This window comes from Phragmites australis, chromosome 14 (assembly GCF_958298935.1).
Source record: "Phragmites australis chromosome 14, lpPhrAust1.1, whole genome shotgun sequence".
NCBI classification, from domain to species: domain Eukaryota; kingdom Viridiplantae; phylum Streptophyta; class Magnoliopsida; order Poales; family Poaceae; genus Phragmites; species Phragmites australis.
In genome coordinates, this window is record NC_084934.1 from 23192552 (window position 1) to 23212201 (window position 19650).

The window sequence follows — 19650 nt, forward strand, 5'->3', positions numbered from 1 at the left end:
AGAACACGATAACTGTTACACGATCTGCTCTATTGCATGGATACACTAAAAAAGAAAAGAATAGTTTGATCACCACCATTTGCCTATGATCCACAACCAATCAGAAACAGCACCACAAAATATGCCTGCCAAGGGAAAAAGCACCAGCCGGTTCCCCAAAGCATTTTGTTCTGGTCCCTGCAGAAACACAGGCATGTAGATTACTTGAGCAAACACTGCTGGAAACAACGGTGGTTCAGAATGTTCAGACACCAACCTTGTACCCTCTGGGCGCCTAAGCGAGGACGCATACGGTGAGATGTCCGTAGCTCAATCCAAGAAACGACGTTAACATGATGATCCAGCCCTGATCACCGTACTTTACAGTGTAGTAGAAAGCAGGGATGAGCAGAAACCTTGAGATGACTGCGATTAGTAGCCCCTTCCTGGATGTCAGCTTGATTTGTTCAATCAGAGGCAGGTATCTTCCGATCAAGTCCGACGCATTAAAGCTCGTGATCAAGACAAGCACATACCTGAATTGCGGAAAGATGAAGTAGCAATCATTCGCCAAGATCATACACAGTTTAGCAGTTACAAGCAGGTGAGCATAGTCAGCTGGATAAATTGAAGTAGGCTATTAGTACCAAGAACCCAAGCTGTGTTATCCAGTGTCTTCAGCCAAAAACCCTGGGAAAATTGACAATGCCAGGATATAGATCAGGAACATGTTGTGACGTCTGAATTTTTGCGCGGTCCAGCCCAGATTTTCAGCCCGCAGCCCAGCTCCCGGCCAGCGCAGCCCAGCCCATCCCCTTTCTCTCTCTTGCTGACAACCGGGCCCCGCACGTCAGCTTCAACCTCGCGCCGCGCTAGCAACCGCCGCGCTGCGTCTTACGATTTCGCCGGCACGTCCAGCCCGCGCCCACGATCTCTGCAATGGCCTGCACGTCTATGTGCTTTAAGATGCATCGTAGCCCCTGCGCCTCCCACATCCCGCACTCCCTCTCCAGTTCCTGAGCTGCCATTGCCGTCGCCGAGCTCCGCCGAACGCCGTCCGCCACGTCCAAGCTCTCTCCTTTGCGTCTGAGTCCGTCGCCAGCTTCGCCGAAGCACGGGGGTTCCGTTACACCGCTTGTCGATGCCTCTCCGCCGCCAGAATCGCCTCTCCACCGAGCGCCGGTAAGACCCATCACCACCTTGCTGTCGATAGCTCTGACCGAGGCATCCCGCAGCCAATTGACTCTCTCTCCGGCACTGCATGTTCCCCAGGAAGCTTCCCCGGTCCTCGATTTCGCCTCTTTGTCGCCGTAGCTGCGATTTCGTCGAGCTCCGCCCTCCGCCGCCGTTCTCCACCGTCGCCGACCACCGCAAAGACCCTGCCGACCGTCGAGAACCCCTAGGTGAGACTCCCCGTCGCCGTCTCGTTCATTTGCATCATAAATCGTCGAGTTTGGTAGCCCGTAACGCTAGATCAAGCCTCACCGGCGATGCTCCGCCGAAACCCGCGACGTCGTCGCCGTCCGCTAGGCCCTACCGCCGCCCCTCCCTCCCCAAACGCTGAGAGCCGTTGGATCTCCCACCGACGGCCCAGATTAGATCAACCGAGCCAATACCCTTTCGGTCCACCATGGACCCGTGGACCCAGTCCATGGTACCGGTCCACCATCCCTGTCAGCAGCCCTGTAAGCATCACGTCAGCTTCTGAGCCGAGTCAACAGCCGCGTAAGCCGCCACGTTAGCCCACCGAGCCCAGTCAGCCTACTGACGTAATAAATAGGTTTTCCAGTAAAAAAATAATTCCCTTATTCCCTGAAAATAGGTAATTTTATATTTAGGCCCCCAAACTTTTCTATTTTCATAAATAAGCCCCTGGTTAGTTATGTACTTTACTTTTTAGCCCCTAAACTTTTATATAATTACAAATAGGTCCCTAAATTTTACATATAGGTCCCTAGAACTTTCTAATTTTTTGCAATTTAGTCCCTGTAATTTTTTAGAAAAGCCCCTTAAGATTAAAACCATCACAACTTTTTCATACGAGCTCTGATTTAGGCGATTCTTGCGCTCACGCGATCGTAGCAGCGTGTACTGTCCATTAGTAACCATTTTATAGTGCTTTGCCTCTGTGTTTGTGTACTGTACTTAGCTATGGTGTTTGTTTGTTTTCCAGTGTTCGCGATTGCTTTAGGAGACAAGCAGTGTGTAAGCTTGCAGGACCAGGCATTCGAGGATTTTGATCAACCTGCATTCGAAGACAAGTGCCCTTGACCACTTTGACACCATTGTAGGACAATGTAGCTTTTATTTTTCCCAAATGCATGCTTGCTTAATACGGAATCCCATGGTTATGGTTTTACTAGAATTTGTGTGACATTTCTTGTAGCCATTGAAGAGTCATGGGAAATAAAGGGTAGCTGTACTAGTGCTGTCATGGTAGGGGTAAAGATTAACCTGCACTAATGTTTATGTAATAAGAAATTGGGTATGGTAATCTTATAGTAACATGGTATAGGGATCCCAACTGGATGGCTAGTTTGAGTGGAGCTGCATAGCAGGGTTGTGTTTGTTCCTGTGTGGGATCCTAAGGATCAGTTTGTGAAACCTGTTACCCGGTATAACAACACAACCACGAGACTTATATGGGTACGGCCTGGGCAAATAATTAGTTGTTTTTCATGTTCTGTATGCACCAGTGGACGGTTAAGTGGTACAAGAAGGGTTCTTTGCAGTGGATAGAATCCCTATTAGCGGTGAAACCTTAGTGGGTGTATATAGATTTGGAGGCGCTTTGTAACGGCCTTGTAGTGAGACCCCGGCTCTACACCCCGAAAGTGTAAAGCAAAACGAGAATCACGATTCGTGGGTAAAATGTGCAAACTCTGCAGAGTAATAAAACTGATTAATTAGCCGTGCTCACGGTTAAGAGCGGGTTTGGACTTCTTCATAATTAGTGAGAATCTTGAATGATTGGTTTGGGTAGTCGGGTGGTGGAACCCTCGATGAGTCGGTAGCCAAATATGGGATATCTGGTGAGTCTGGTAGTCGGATGGAATCCGATTAGTTGTTTTCTTTAATGTCGGAGTCATAACCTAGTAAATAGGTTGCTATGTTTTTTGAGTCCTAGTTTAGTTTGGCATAGTTGCAGTCACCCCGAGTCAAGCTTTCCCTTATCATAAAGCCTACATGTTATGTTTTCCCTCACTTGCTGAGTACTCTATGTACTCACGCTTACCTTCTCCCAACTTCCAGACGCTGCTTAGAAGACGAAGTTTTCGAAGACCTTCCGGATGATGGTGCCGAGTTCTAGGTGAAGGAAGACGTCGCTCTAAAGACAACACCTGTGGATGGATGGAAGTCCTGCTACCACTAGAAGCTTTCTTAGTGTTTTCTTTAGACCTACGGGTCCTTTTATAAGGAATATTATCATTAATTAATGACACAGTTATGTTATCACTGATGATGTCACTGCAGGTATGAAAACTTGATTCTAGTATACATGTGAAATACATCTGATTTGTTCTCTTAAAAACCAGGTGTGACACATGTCCAGAGCATAGTCCATGTTCTGCTGCTGCAACTACTTGTTGCTTAATCGTTCAGAGTGAGCAGGTCCTTCTTCAACCTGGCCAATTCATAGAAAATTCAGCATCATGATATTGGATTTGGTTGACTGTTAATGCCTCCGGCAGCAAGATCAGCTGTGACCATCAGAGATCCCTCAGAGGCGGCTTTTGAACGGTAGAATTTCACAATTGGCAACTTTGGGAATACAAAGCGTACAGTAGAACACATTGCAGCTCAAAGAAGCATGAGATTGAAGAGAACAGCACTGCCACCATTTAAGTAGTCCACGTGTATGTATCAGTAACGGTAGGTTTCATAAATCATGAGGTAAATTCACCGCTGATTGTTGCACGTACTAGCTCCTTTCCGAAGGCCATCTCTGGAATTCTCAAAACCCGCTTTTGTGAAGAACCTCAACGCCGAAGTTGTTGCACCTGATCCAGCCAAGCCGGCAAAGGAGGACCGAAAATCCAAATCCGAACATACCAAAAGGTGCGGTAAGTTTTATATTAAACAAATTCTGACCAAATGTTACTAGTCAATTTCTGTTGTAGTGATTATTAATATGAAATGCCACCTGGATGAATTCCGGGCACATTAGGGACAGATAACCAGTCATCCCACCTTGAACATGATGCATACACCAATGAACGGGGGAATTCCACCGCTCCCTGAAGATAAAACATCCAGCTACCGCATACAAGAACAAATTAGGTGAAGTTTGGTAATAGGGATTTGTGGTTCAGACTTCAGAACATGTCTTATGCTGGTAGGCGGTAATCAGCAGAGCTTACAATGATCACTCCAAATGAGCTCAAGAAGAACAGCACGTATCCTGCCAAGTTGCGCACCCTAGTGTTGACCTTTGCCTCGTGATACGTAAATATGGCGGTTGTGGCGAGAACAAACGGCTGATATGTGAGAGTCATGTCGACATTCGTACTGGGAAGAGGTCGACGTAGTAATCTTCGATTGTAAGCATCCCATTGAACCCAGAGAGCCATCCATTTCCGAGAAGCCAGCAGATGAAGATGTCCCAGTACTTTACCTATTATTATCAGCATTCCAGTGCTCCAGGCACCAATATTTAGCATGCGAAAATAGTAAAAGCATCTCTTCAGTAAAGTCAATAAGTGCAAACCTAAGTTTTTAGCTACTCTAATGTCTTCGTCATCGTATTCCATGCTTGATTCACACTGATGGCCGTACAGATCAAGACGACAAGCAGCAAGAAGAGTGGCAGGGGTCAAACTGGTGGCACGGCATACCATTTGTATTAAGAAAGAGATTGAACTGTATATTTTGGTAAACTGAGAGTACATACTGGGATAGTGCTGTAAGACGAAGAGCCGGCCAAGGAGCACAAGTGGGAAGAAAGGACAAGTTTTTTTTAAAAGAGAAACCGGTAGGAGATCTGCCAATTTTATATTGATAGAGTAAAATACAGTATCATAAAAGATCAAAAAAACCAAAAAAGAACCCAAACTAGGGAAGAGAAAAAAAAAAAGAAGCTAGGCTATTGACTCCGGCGAGGCACCACGATTGAGCCTCCTCCTTGATTTTCGCTACCAGGGCGATCAAAGTGTTCTCTCGTTGCTGAAAGATTTGCTCATTTCTCTTGTTCCATAGCTCCCAAGATATAAGGATGGTGAGAGATCTAATGACCTTAGGCATCACTCCTAGCACGGACCCTATAGCAATCCACTATTTCTTTACCGTGTCAAAGGAATCTTATGCCGTTATGCAGTTGGTTGTCCCAGTACACCAAGTATATATGGACTCCCACACGCGCCTGTAGAATCTGCAGTGTGCAAGGAAGAAACGACAACTAAAAAAAACCAAAAGAAAACACCAATAGAACAAACAAAAGAAGAGGGCAAAAGTAGAACAAAATTGAAGAAACTAAGGTCAGTCTCTATAGAAGATTAGGTGATCTAAGAAGTTGTTGCTTATACGCCTAAAAGATCACATGGAAATATTATATGTATCATGTGCTCACGCGCCAACACCACCACCTGGGATCACACTCACATGAGCTTAGCCAGGAAAACAAAAAATATTTTTTTTGGGACGAGAGCGTTTTTCTGGGCCAGAAAATTTGGTGATAGACTGATAAGATCATGAAATGTATCAATCTGGCATAGAAGCACTCAATTCAAGACGCGCAGCACTACGGCAGCGTGTTCCCTGCTCAGCAAGAAGAGGAGCTCGGCGCCGTGTTTCCTGCCACTGGACTCAACTGAGTGCATTCCGTGGTAAGCAATCTGCATTTCTTTCTGCTGTGATGGTGCATCTCTGAACCCGTTCTTGTTTCCTAGTGTTTTTCCTTTCTGTCACAATTCCAGTGGCCTCCTGCAACTGTGCTCTAGGCTGCAGATTTGGTCTTCCAAGACCCAGGTGGCCTTGTGTTACACACCATCAGCTTTGTGGAGCTTCCAAGCACCGGACACGAGGTAAAATTTCAAATAACAAGGCAAGGACAAGGAGAGAGGACGCGCCGGAATCAAGACCTGGAAGGGAGCCCGGGGCCGGAGCAGACCGTGCCCCCAGCACGCGCGTCAGCCGCGCAGGCGGGCCGGCGGGCGAGACTTGGGAACAGGGTGAGAGGGCACCACCGTTGATAGCACCAAGCACTCGGCGGTCCGTGCTGACCGTGCACCGGAAGCCGCGCGGCTGCGCCGTGGCGGCGCCGCGCCGCCCGGAAGGGGTCTGATCTCTCTGATGACGCTCGGGCAGGTACTGCTGTGGACTGAAGGAAAGCTTGTTGTCAGCAGTGCAATTTCTATTCGCGTCAATCCAAAAATTTTACATGTGCTTGTGCAGGCACGGCTTATTAAGATAATTTATTTATATTAGGATTTGCGGTGAAAAAAATCGTGAGATATGCAAAGAATTAAAGAATACATGAGTATCATATGTGAGAGATAAACAGCCAAAAGAAATCATAAATGTGCAAATGCACATAGGCACTGCTACTAGTCAAACAGTTTCTCCTTCATGCCTTTCCGGTGACAACTGGTTGGCTGCTGGAGCGTGATTAATTTAGAAATGTTATAAGTTATTTTCAAGTAAGTCACACCAAAGATTGTAGTACAACACTAGGGAAATGCAAAAACATTATAGGACACATATAAGACATTGAAATGAAGATAAACAATTGGACCGCAACCGCCTGAAATTTGAACAATGAAGCAGCACTTTCAGACAAGTAGACACCAAAGGATTTGAATTGCTTTCTACGCCACCAGCGGCAAGGTCAGCATTGACCGTCATAGACCCCTCGGAAGCAGCTTTTGAATGGTAGAACTTCACAATTGGCAACTTAGGGTAGACAAAAGCATATATCGCAGCATATAGGAGCTCAAAGAAGCACGATATCGAGGCGAATAGGACTGCGTCAAACATATAGGCAATATCAGAGGCATAACCACTTCTCATTGCTCCATATGGGAAACATACTCCTGCTTGTTGCAACGTACTAGCTCCATTGCGAAGGCCGTCCCTGGAGTTCTCGAAAGCCCTTTTTGTCACAAGCCTCAGTGCCGAAGTTATCACATCTGATGCAGCTAGGCCAGCCCAAAAGGAGTGAAAACCCAAACAAATTTAGATAAGCATACTCGCTTTGTAATAAAACACACTCTTGTGATTGTTGGCACCTGAATGAACTCTGGGCACATCAAGGACAGGTCCCCAGCCATTGCCCCTTCAACATGACCTTCTGCAATGCCAAATACTGCAGCAATGGTACACACACCAGCGAAGGTTGCAGCCCCACCTCTTCCTGAAGTTGCCACATCCAGCTAAATAACAATCAGGAGAAACATGCACATCAGTAAGTGTGTACTCTTGGATTCTTGATCCACAGACATGAATAAAGAATCATAGGAAAAAGAACTGGGGAACAGGCCATGCTTACAATGATCAGCTCAAGCGAGCTCAAGAAAAACAGTGTGTACCCCACCAAACTGCGTGCCCTGGTGTTTATCTTTGCCTCATAATATGTGAATACCGCACTTGTGCAGAGGACGAACGGCAGATAGGCAAGAGTGATTACTCTAGTTGGATGGTAATCCTGCATTTGGACAGCACTGAAGTATTTTAAGATACAGCATTTCTCTATCTTCAGCATGCTCTTCTAAAACTTTTATTGAACAATTTTCAGAGGACTTGAATCAATAGTGGTGCATACTGCATACATACAGGGAAGATGTAAACAAAGTAATCTTCCATAGTCAGCATGCTGTTGAATCCGAAGAGGCACCCGTTTCCAAGAAGCCAGCAGATAAAGATGCCCAAATACCTGCCCTGTGGTCAGAATTCCATGGTTGCAAAACCGATGCTTAGCAAGTGTTGCTTCAAAATTTGTTTATTGACTGAACAAATCGATCACTTTTCAGCACGGAGAGTGGAACCACAAACTTGAGTTGTAGGCAATCTGGGATCTTCTTCGTTGGCAGGCATGCTCGGTTCAATTTGATGGCCCTATGGATCAAGAAAACAGGCACCAGTTACCAGCAAAGAGATTATGAGAAATGTAGGTGACATAGAACTGTGTTCTCTTGGAAAAGAAGAGAGTGCTTACCATGTGTGGCCTGTAAGATGCAGAGCGATCCATTGGGCATATAAAAAGAAGGGCAAACAAGTACTAACAAAAAGGAAGCCAAAGAGGAAAACCAGCAAAAACACAAAGAGGATGGGAAGAAGAGAGACGTAGAAGGATCAAAGCAAAAGAAGGGGGAAGAATAGAGAAAACAATGGGAAAAGTTGATTGGGACTTCTGTTAGTTCTGTAATTTTGGAAGCCTAATGTATGCATTATTAAAAGTTTCTTTCCTTAGGTAGTTGTACATCTGAAGAAATGTGTTATATTTTTGGCAACATTGTAATGCTTACAAACACAGACAAATGGTGCCAGTCCTAGATCTCATTAATGGAAACGGAGAGTCGCACACTCTGTCCACATCCAAGAGCCTAACTCTGTTACTTTAACTGAAAGGAGAAAACTTTCAGAACTCCAAGTCTCACCCAGAAATGGAAGCGAGGGACAAAAGGGTCAAATCACACCTTAAAAACCAACATAGTAACCACTGCAGAAGTCATTAGTATCATTGGAACGAGCACCATCGAAGTCAAGAGAAGTGTCATCCTCCACACCCATAACGCCAAATTATCAAAAATAACAATAGAATCTTATGAGTAATACATGGATCCCAACACAAGAGGGCACATCATAACGAAGCACTATGTATGGAATTTAGCTTGTGGGAAATGAGGGCTGGGAAAGGGATACAAGTACTTCAAATTCAATCCTGGCTATCCACTCATTTCCATCTTTCTATCATAACCCTTCATTCATTTCCCTTTCCCTATCCCACTCCTCTTTTCCTATTTGCCAAACGGCACCTAAAGGTTTCAATTCACTAGATGAAGAGCAGTTTATAAGGTGTCGGAGCATCTCCTTACAAGACAATCATCATACAGATGGACAGCTAGTAGTAACGTCTAGTGTGGTGTATGCTATGCATAAAAGTGCAGATAACCAACCTCAGATAATTGGTATTTCATATACAACCCATAGAAGCTCAACCAAAACTTAACAGGCTTGAGGTTAATTCATTGATTGATAATCCATGTTCTTTTTCCAACAAGGAAAAAAAAAAACAGATGCATCGGATAGAGTTGTGGAGGTGCTGGGATTTAGTTGTCCATATGAGATGGTGGGTTTATGTAATTTGCTGTCCTGCTTGTGATGGGTCTAATCATCTAATAGAATTCACCTAGATGAAAATGGAAAACCTACTTATGCCAAACTAGATTCACGACTACACTATGAGATTTTCATTTAGATCCAGATTCTGAAGCAATCAACGAATTAGAATTCCATATCTGAATAATTCAGTGGAGAAGGCAACAGCAACATGTATAAAACACCCCCGTTTCATTCCCAGCAATGCCATTCATACAGAGCAGCTGACAAACAAGCAAAAGTATAGCATGGCATCTGGAAGAGCAACGCGTCGTCGTCGTCGCCGCCAGGGACAGCAACTGCTAAATTCCTCGCAGCACATGGTAAACAACAGGAGCTACTAGATTACTCCAGACACATCGCGTTTCCTCGCCTCCTCCGACGTACCGAGCTTATGCGGCTGCCTGAAACGGCCGTGGTAGTCGCCATCGGCCTCTCTTTGCAGTTTCTTCTTCGAGCGCCTTGCGCGCAGGCGCCCCGTGGCCGCATCGTGTCGGGGACGAACTCCGCCATCGACGTTAGCTCTTTTAGTGTCTCCGTACGCGGCGCTGCCGCGTGATTTGTGCGGCGCGGCGGCCGCCGGAGAGACTTGATGGCAGGGCCGGCTCTAAGATTTCGATGGCTAGAGGTGAAACTAAAAGAAACCCATTAAACATAAACATTAAAATACTTATATAGTAATTATAAATATAATATTCTGGTATTAAAAAAATTTAGGTATCCTTTATGTGACTCTATCAACTTGTCAACTCGTTTTTTCTTTCTTTTTTTGATGTTAGATACGTGCTTTCTAGATATTATGTTATCACATAATAATAATTAGATACAAACAGTTCTAAAAATTGAAATAAAAAATCATCAACAATTGACAAACTAGTGCAAAGCTGTAAAAGAATTAAATCAAATAAACGAAATCATTCGGTTAGGAATTAGCCCTTAATGCGATTGAACATGAAATCATGCCTGTTGGCGATCAAGTGGAGAAGAGGTGAGGGGAACGGGTGAACAATGGCTCACCGCGATCAAGGTTGGGGATTATGCCTTTATCAATTTTGGATGATCGATCTTGAGCTTCGGGAGGAGGAGGATCAGGTGAGCTAATGCATATGCGTTGTTTTGGATGGATATATGGAGAGGTTGAGAGGAGGGGAACAGGTGAAGATCGTGATCACTGCTGCTGTTGGGAATTGGAATCGGTTTGATTGGGGTCAACGATGGCATGACTGTAGTACCGCACGATCAGACTTGCGCATGATGCTTTGTTAGTTTGGGAACGATCAATCATCCATGGTTTGGCTGGGTTAGGTTACTAGGTAACGTAAGGTTGGGCCTTAAGCTATTTGTAGATTTTGGTTACTCACTTGGGCTTGGTTGCTACTTGCTAGTAGGTTATGTAGCATACAAACTTGGGCTAGATTGGTAGCTAGTAGGATAGGCCAATACATATAGAAACCTGATTGGGAGGCCCCTGAATTTTGAGGGGCCATGGTGGTCACCCCACCCACCCTGCCCTAGGGGCGGACCTACTTGAGGAGGAGCTGTGGTGGAGGCGGAGGCGGAGGCGACAGCACATTGGGCCTGCCTAGGGCATAACTCGAACGCAATGAGTAGTTCGAGGGTCCTTTGTGAAAAAATCACACATGCCACTTCAGTTGCTTATCAATCAGACCGCTTATATTTGATCGAATGGTGAAGGAACTACATGTGCTTGGCCCGCGGAAGGGAAATACAACTCAATATGCCCTTGTGCATGCACGGTCTATCTCAATCATCCATCCCTACTACATGATATTTATACATCAGTTGTTTCTTTCACATATTATGATTTTTTCACGTACCCCTCTAATACTAATTTCAACGCAAATTAACGGTCATGATAAATGTTTATGTACCCTAGTGGAATTTTTGTTTTCCGTCCGACGCAACAAACATGGCATGTTTGAACGTGCCGCTATCACTCGGTGAGGACGAGGTACCCCTCAAGTTGGGAGATGAAACGTGTCCTTCGAACCAAGGACTAGGAGGACGAGGACAGTGTTGTGAATGATCGCTTCACTACCACCGCCATGGGTGGTTACTGATTCGCCGCCCGTTGGGGAGGGATGCCTCTCCAATAGGCACATGTACATACTGTATATATGTAAAACAACATCAAGGAATCAAGGAATCGAATCGTTCTATTTTACACTATCTAATGTGTTCAATCTCTCAATCTCTCTTTACTCCAACACGTTATCGACACTTTCCTCTCCAAATTGCTAAACAGCCACTACTGCAGATTGGATGAACATTGATGGAGGAATAGAGAACTGAGGAAAACAGCGAGGAACAGAGGACTCAAGTACGTCAACGGTGAGCCATGGAGTCTACTAATCTTCTTTTCCACAAAGTTATTCGCTCTCTTGTATCCACTCGATGCTCCATCAGTGTAAGACCCTAAACCCGGGATCTCCTGTACCTGCTGTATTAGCCCCTGGATCAAATAGCTGATACGCACAGTATAACAGTAGTAGTATCACAGTCAAACTTTATACATAAGTATTATGGTTCAGAGTACAAAAGGTTTACGAACCATACTGTATATTACAAACCTAGCCGACAGGCCAACAAACACAGCGGAAAGCAAAAGCCTAAGCCACAAGCAGCTTAGGGTGCAAACGTGACTTATAAGACTACTCTTCATGCCTTCCTTCACCTTTGGCGAAATCAGCATCGGCTTCCTCATCTGAATGATAGCAAGAGTGAGCACGGAAGATACTCAGCAAGCCCTATACTACTTCAAGGTGTTTGATAGATGCATAAAGAGGTGTTTCAAGGATATGGCTTTATGGTTTAGTTTTAAGCGTAAATTAGTTTATGCACGTATCCGATTGAATCATCTATAATTGACTTTAAAACAGTTTAAAAAGTTCAAAACCAGGTAACAAGCTATATCTGGTGTTTTCTCGGTCCTGGGAGGGGCTACACCTCACTCCGCAGTACCTTTCATCTCATTTTGTGTACCTCTAATACCACACAGATCCTGACGGATTCAGCCAGCAACCTAATCACACGAACATCTAGTCTACACACTCACTCATCAAGACACACGCACTGAGAGTCTATTCAAGCGTGACCATGCCTTCGCATGTCCATAAACGTGGACACGGCTATTTGAATAGGTTTACACTCTGAAGAGATTGTACACGATACCCACGCGATATACTTAGCCTCTATTAATTGCAAGCGGATGAACGAATCATACCGAGACCCTTCAAATACCTTTCCTACCGGACTTTTCTACGAGATTTACCCCCAAGTACTAGTGTTCTTGTAATGAACACTAGGTTCCCTTTTTAAGAAGATGTCGGTCTCTGCACGTTCAAACAGAGGGCCACATAGTCACTTGACTGCTCGTTGCTCTCAGCCTCCTAGTATGATGCCTAACTCAGTTCGGTGAAGAAAAGTCAAGTCCTACCCATTCAGGACGCATGGTTGCACGGTGGTGGCTAAGCATGCCGCGCAAGACTCAGTCCTTAAACGACCAGGGTAGGTATCTTCTGACCATGAACACCACATAGATGACTCAAGCCCCCAGGAGCATCCTCCACCAGAGTACTACTCCACCTGCCCTCGTCAAAATAGTTTTCACCTATTTTTACACATCTCTCACCATATCCCACATGACATCAAGGATTTCATAGCCATCACGGGATTCTCAATCATCAAGGATTCATGGTATATGGGTTCACAACCATACGGATCCTATCGCACTTCCGGTTTCAGATCCACCCTCAGGGGCCATAACGATGAGAACCCCCTGGCGTTGTTGCCGAAGGCGAGATGATTGCCTGGATGATTCCATCTATTCTTTGTAGATAAGAGAGGAAGTAAGAGCTGAGATGCACCTAAAAGATGAAGGCAAGCAAGATAAAAGCAAGGACAATCCCTGCCAATCACGCAATCAAGAGACAACAAGAATCAACAGTAAACACAAGCATCAACAACATGTATTAAACAAACCTAGGACTATCTCTGCTAGGTCACTAGTACAAAAGTTCTCATTCTACAAACAACAAAAGCATGCTCACTAAGCATCTCACTACAGGGTTATCTACAACAAAAGCTACAAAAGGATCTACTCCTACTGCTAATTACCACGGCACGTCGTCCTCTTGCGTCATCTACGGGCCTGTCAGCGGCGTTGTCAGCGGCATTGCCAGCGGCTGACTCAGCAGGTGAGTGGGTCCCTGTTGGTGTCGGGGTGGAAGTGGGGTCGAAGATCATGTCTTCGCCGTTGTCGCTGTCGGGGTCACTAACGAGCTCGTGCTTGCTAGAGTCCTCCTCCTCCGAGTTGTTGGTGAGTATCACCATGTCTCCATCCTGAATCGGCTCGACGGGCACTAATCCTCCATTGGCTACTGGAACTGACGAGGGGCTAATCCTACTGTCTGCTATAGCTGCTGCTATATGTGCTGGTAGGAGGGGTGCACTTGAAAGGACGATGTGCTGGGTTTGACTCACGGGTAAACTAAAAGTGCTCTTCCTGGCAGTTGTTCTGACTTAGGAGCCATTCATGGCATTCTGTCTGTTAAGATCCCTGTGATGCGTCCTTACCGCCCTCTGCCATCCTTCGCAGTTCCTTACCGCGGTGTCTTCAGCGGCCGCGGCTGGACTTTGGTCTGATCCAGCATCATACGAAGGGCTCTCTCCCTTGTCTCTGACTCCTCTGCCCTCTCATGACTATCCTGGAATAGCTGATAGGTCTCATTGTGCATGTGCTCCAAGGCGTGGAGGTACTGTGTCGTGACGGCCATGGTGGTGTCATCCTCTTCTTCCTCCTGTCCTGCATCCTCCATGGCGTTTAGGTGTGCACACCAAGCAGCTCTCTAGCCAGCGGTAGCTGGAAGGTGCCTCATGGGTGTGTGCCACCTCCCTGACACGTCTCCTGCATAGGTGCTGAAGTGCTTCGTAGGCTACCAACTAGTACGTGTTAGGGTATAGTACTCTAATGGTGTTGACGTGCCACGGTCGCTAACTGGGGTATCTTGGACAGTCAAAGATCTGCAGCAAAACCTGATATTTCTGGGATTCATTCTCATCGTAGTCACGCCCAGTGTACTCTAGGCGTCGGGTATATCCCAGACGACAACAAGCTTCCCACAATAATTTGGGAAAACCCTCCACTTGTAGACATCGTACTGTGTTCCAGTCCTCGTCTTCCATCTACCGGGGAAAAGAGGACAGCTTAGAACCAATATAAAAGAGGTTTCAAAAAGCAAAAGATAAAAGATAAGTATAGAAGCAGTTTTGACAACATAGTTTTTGGAAAAATAAACAATTACGAGCAATTCTATCCTAAGATCATGTCCTACAGCTAAGTATGACTCTGATACCACTCTTGTAAGACCCCAAACCTGGGATCTCCTGTACCTCCTGTATCAGTCTTTGGATCAAGTAGCTGATACGCACAGTATAACGGTAGTAGTATCACAGTCAAACTTCATATATAAGTATTGTGGTTCGGAGTACAAAAGGTTTACGAACCATACTGTATATTAAAAACCTAGCCGACATGCCAACAAACACAGTGGAAAGCAAAAGCCCAAGCCACAAGCAGTTTAGGGTGCAAACGTGACTTCTAAGACTACTCTTCATCGCTTCCTTCACCTCCGGTAAAGTCAGCATCGGCTTCCTCATCTGAATGATAGCAAGAGTGAGCACAGAAGGTACTTAGCAAGCCTTATACTACTTCAAGGTGTTTGATAGATGCATAAATGGGTGTTTCAAGGATAGGGCTTTATGGTTTAGTTTTAAGCGTAAAGTAGTTTATGCAAGTATCCGATTGTATCATCTGTGATTGACTTTAAAATAGTTTAAATAGTTCAAAACCAGGTAACAAGCTATATCTGAGGTTTTCTCGGTCCTAGGAGGGGCTACACCTCACTTTGCAGTACCTTTCATCACATCTGGTGTATCTCTAGTACCACACAAGGGCTAGCTCGCCGTGGCCACCAAGATCTTTAGCATGGCGACGTTCGTGCACATGGTCGATGTTAAGAAGGAAAAAAGTGACACGCTCGAGTACCGCTCCTTCTACAGCGAGGAGCTTCGGCTGGTGCTCAACGTCATCTACCGCCTCTCGTTTGTGATGGTCTTCGCCATGCAGGGCGCAGGCGGCGGCGGCAAGCAGGGCGTCACTGTGTGCGCTGTGATGGCGGCCTTTGTGACTCCATGTTTTCTTGTGCAGGGCGGAGCAAGGCCGGACTGGCGCAGCAATGACGGCGGAGCGCACTGGTGGTGGCGGCAGCCGAGCCGGCTCGATTTTGAGCTGGTTTGTTTCTTCTTTTTTCTTCTCTCGAAACCACTTTCACTACCGATTATGCAACCGACAGTGATTGGGGCATGACTTTCACTGCCGACCAATCACTATCGGATACAGAACCGGCAATAAAGACTACTTTAGAGTTGACAGTAAAGACACTTTATGTAGCAGTGATATGCCTCCAAAGAAAGCCAAATAGGTGTCGGACTATGTGGTGCCAATGACCTTAGAAGCACACATAAGTGGAAACCTCACACGCTACGCATGGCACGTCCCTATTTCTATTGGCTTGATCTGCCCCAAACTCCGTCTGTGAGCTTGTCTACTTACTGCCCAACACCGGTGGATAATTCTAAGTCCCACAATCTTGAAATATAGGGCAAAGCTAGCGCCAAGTACACGCGCATATATCATATATGTCATCAGGGAAGCTAAACTGGCTTCGGACTAAGTGTCGTGCCGATGGTCTCAGAAGCCTACACGAGGAGAAACCTCCTAAATGTTGCATAAGCATAACCCTACTACTATCACACATCTATTTTTCGTACTGTCAAAGCCGGTGTACCATGTGAAGTCTCATCTTCTCCCTAACTGACGAGGCTGGGATTTTCCTTTTTCACGACCAACGACAAATCTAAAATTTCTTTGCTCGTGACCGATGATGCTAAACACTTTTTGAGACTTCATTATGGGACCTGCACGACGAGGCCATATACTTTTTGTTAGGGGCCAATGAGGCTTTGGCACTCCTTATTTTTTTATTATGTTTATACATACTCAGAGACAATTCTTATTTTGTTTGGAGATGACAACCATCAACGTATCATAATCAGAGGTATTCCATAACCCAACATTGTGGATGTAATTAACCGGTGGCTTCGTAACACCATATGAACCAATAACTACATAGCCGTCTACTAAGTCAGATATATTACTTAGGCGCTACTCAATCTCAATGGAAATTTGTACATGTAATTCTATCAAGGAGTAATGAAATGCACACCCGCACATTTATTTATTAAATCCACGCATTAGGATAATTCGCTCAGGGAGTGTTTCTCTTAGCGAAACACCCACCAATACTATTCTTCCGTGTGATCACCACCCTTACCTATGAGCCACAGCCAACCAAGAATTGCCCCAGAAAACAGGCCTACCAGGAGGAAAAATACAAGAATGTTGCCCAAACCGTTTTGTTCTGGCCCCTGCACATGACAGTACGTAGCTTAGCAAATTGTGCGGAACAAAAACAGCATGTGGCTGTGTTTTTTAAAGATTCATAAACACTGCTGACCTTGAACCCTTTGGGTGCTTCGGTTATGACACAAACAGTGAGGTATACATTGCTCAATCCAAGGAACGACGTTAATACGATCATCCAACCTTGATCTCCGTACTTTGCAGTGTAGTAAAATGCAGGAACAAGCAACAACCGTAGAAAGGTTGCGATTAATAGCCCCTTCCGTGACGTAAGCTTGATGTCCTCAATAAGAGGTATGTACCTTCCAATATGTTAAAGCTCGCAATCAGGACGAGCACATACCTGCAATGCCACATGACTAAGTCTTGAGTGACATTAAGATTTATAGTTGTGCATGGTAATTCTCTAGCAATATAGAACTTTTTAAGTAGTCTGCTACTGAATAGAACTGATAAGAGAGATCAAGATAATGTTGAAGCTTAATTACATCTTAATTCATAAGATCATTAGCCCTAATATTAAACAGCACCTTAAACAGAAGCATGTGGATGTACCGGCGTTCAGAGATGCCATGAGTGATCGGTGAGGAGCGTGATGTAGACGTAGCCATGCGTGGTGATGAGGGTAGATGCCATGTAGACCGTCGGTGATGTCGTCGCCGGTGTGATGAAGATGAAGTAGATGTGGCTGGCTTCATGCAGTTGTACGAGCAGCTGGAGGTGATGGTGATGGTGGCGGCGGTCTTCGCTCCACACATCGTCTCCCATGAGATCGGTCTAGGGTTTTTGATGTAGGGGTGTGCGTCGGTCTTGCGATATGGATTATCACCGAGACCCGGGCCTTGGCCCTCTTATATATAGCACTGGTGAAACAGGACTGCAATCCATACATTGGTTACACCCCCATTAGGGTGCAAGTGGTGGGGACGAACTCCCCCTAGACTCTCGGTGAGTTCGTTAGGCAAACATGAGGAGCCAATATCATATCTCACTATTTTAATCTTTAAGTTGTACTGATTTTCTACCTCAGCCTTAAATACTTTAAAATTATCAAGAGACTTAGGTCAATCTTTAATTGAGTATAGCTGGGAGAAATCATCCATGAAGGTAATGAATGAATCAAAACTATCCACTAATATCACAGAAAAAGGACCGCAAATGTCCGTGTGAATTAATTCTAATAATCATGTGCTCCGAGTGGCCCATTTTTTTTATTTTCTTAACGTATTTTCTTTTAATGCAATCTATACAATGGTCATAGTCAGATAAATCTAAGGGTTGGAGGATCTTTTCCTTAATGAGACGCTCCATTCCCCCACTTAAAATGTGGCCTAAACGCAATGCCATAGTTTCGAAGAAGCCTCATTAATCGCACTTATCTCTCTTATGGCTTGCATCATAGACGTTCATAAAACAGATGATTCATTAAGGGTAAGCATATAAATTTTGTCTTATCGAATGATGAGATCAATAACATCTAAATTAAACTTAAGAATGCACTTATTGTCTCTAAAATTACAATCAAAATAATTGTCGTCTAACATTGAAACTGAAATGAGATTCCTCCTCGTGGAAGGAACATAAACTATATTATTCAGCCTAAGAGTGAAGCCCCTATCAATAACTAATGAAAGGGATCCGACACTTTAACTTCAGCTTCTTTCCTATTGGCCACTCTAAGACTTCGCTCCTCCCTTCTTAGTGTTTTTATAGTAAGGAACCCCTGTAAGGAGTTGGTAATGTGCACAGTAACACCTGAGTCAATCCACTCGTAATTAAGGGAAAATTAGTATAAAGAGATTCATCAATGAATGTTTTTAAATCATTATCGTTTCTTGTGAGGCACTTCAGAAAACCAGCGCAGTCTTTCTGATAGTAATCCTTCTTGCGGCAAAAGTAGCATCCGCCATCCTTAGGTTCTTGAGAGACAGGAGTAGGAGGAGCAGTTTCCTTGGGCGTCCTCTGCGCTGCCTTGTCATGCTTAGAGACAAAATGCAACTTCTTCTTGTACATGAAATCCCCTTGAAATTTGCTTTTGTTGTTGGGGCTACTAACGTGATTCACAAAGTCTTTCTTTCCAGTCCTCACCCTCTCTTCCTCTTGGACGCACATCGCAATCAAATCGATCATGATCCACTTTTCCTTCTAAGTATTGTAGTTGATCTTAAAAGGAATAAACTCAGGAGGAAGAGATGTCATAATGAAGTGGACAAGAAAATTCTCAGAGATTTTCATGTCCATGCCCTTGAGTTTGTTAGCCATGTCTGTTATCATCATGATGTGCTCTCTTATGCCGTCAGACCTATAATTATACTAAGTATTAAGGAACTTCTGAATAAGTGTACTAGTATAAATCTTAGAGCTGCCTTTGAATTGCTCCTCCATGGATACCAAGTACGTCTTAGCTTTCTCTAAGTTAGAGATTGCTCCCCTTATAGCATCTAAGATGAAGTTCCTCATTATCATAAGTGACATACGCTTGGATCACTCCCACTTCTTAAAAAGTGCATCATAAGTTTTCTTTAGTTTATCATAATTCTCCACACCAATGATAGAAGCAGTGGGAGCATCAACCTTGAGTGCATAGTCAGCGTCCAAAACATCAAGGACAACCATCACTTTAGCCTTCCAAGCGGAAAAGTTGTTCCTCGTAAGTTGCTCTATATTGTCAATTGTGGCGGTAAGAGATGAAGTGTTAAGAGTTGGAAATAAAATTTGGGCGAGATTAAAATTTATCATAAATAAATAATTTTCATGACAAAAACCATACGTTGGTATGATTAAAATCATGCAAAAATTAAACTCCAATCCGCATCATTATAGGGCAGAAGATGGAAAAGAATTTAAATAAATAC

The 19650-nt window shown here is 44.6% G+C and overlaps 1 pseudogene; it reads right to left on the reverse strand.

Moving 5' to 3' along the window:
* Positions 1-69: 69 nt before the first annotated feature.
* LOC133890335 (equilibrative nucleotide transporter 3-like) lies at positions 70-14129 on the reverse strand (annotated as a pseudogene).
* Positions 14130-19650: the final 5521 nt, after the last annotated feature.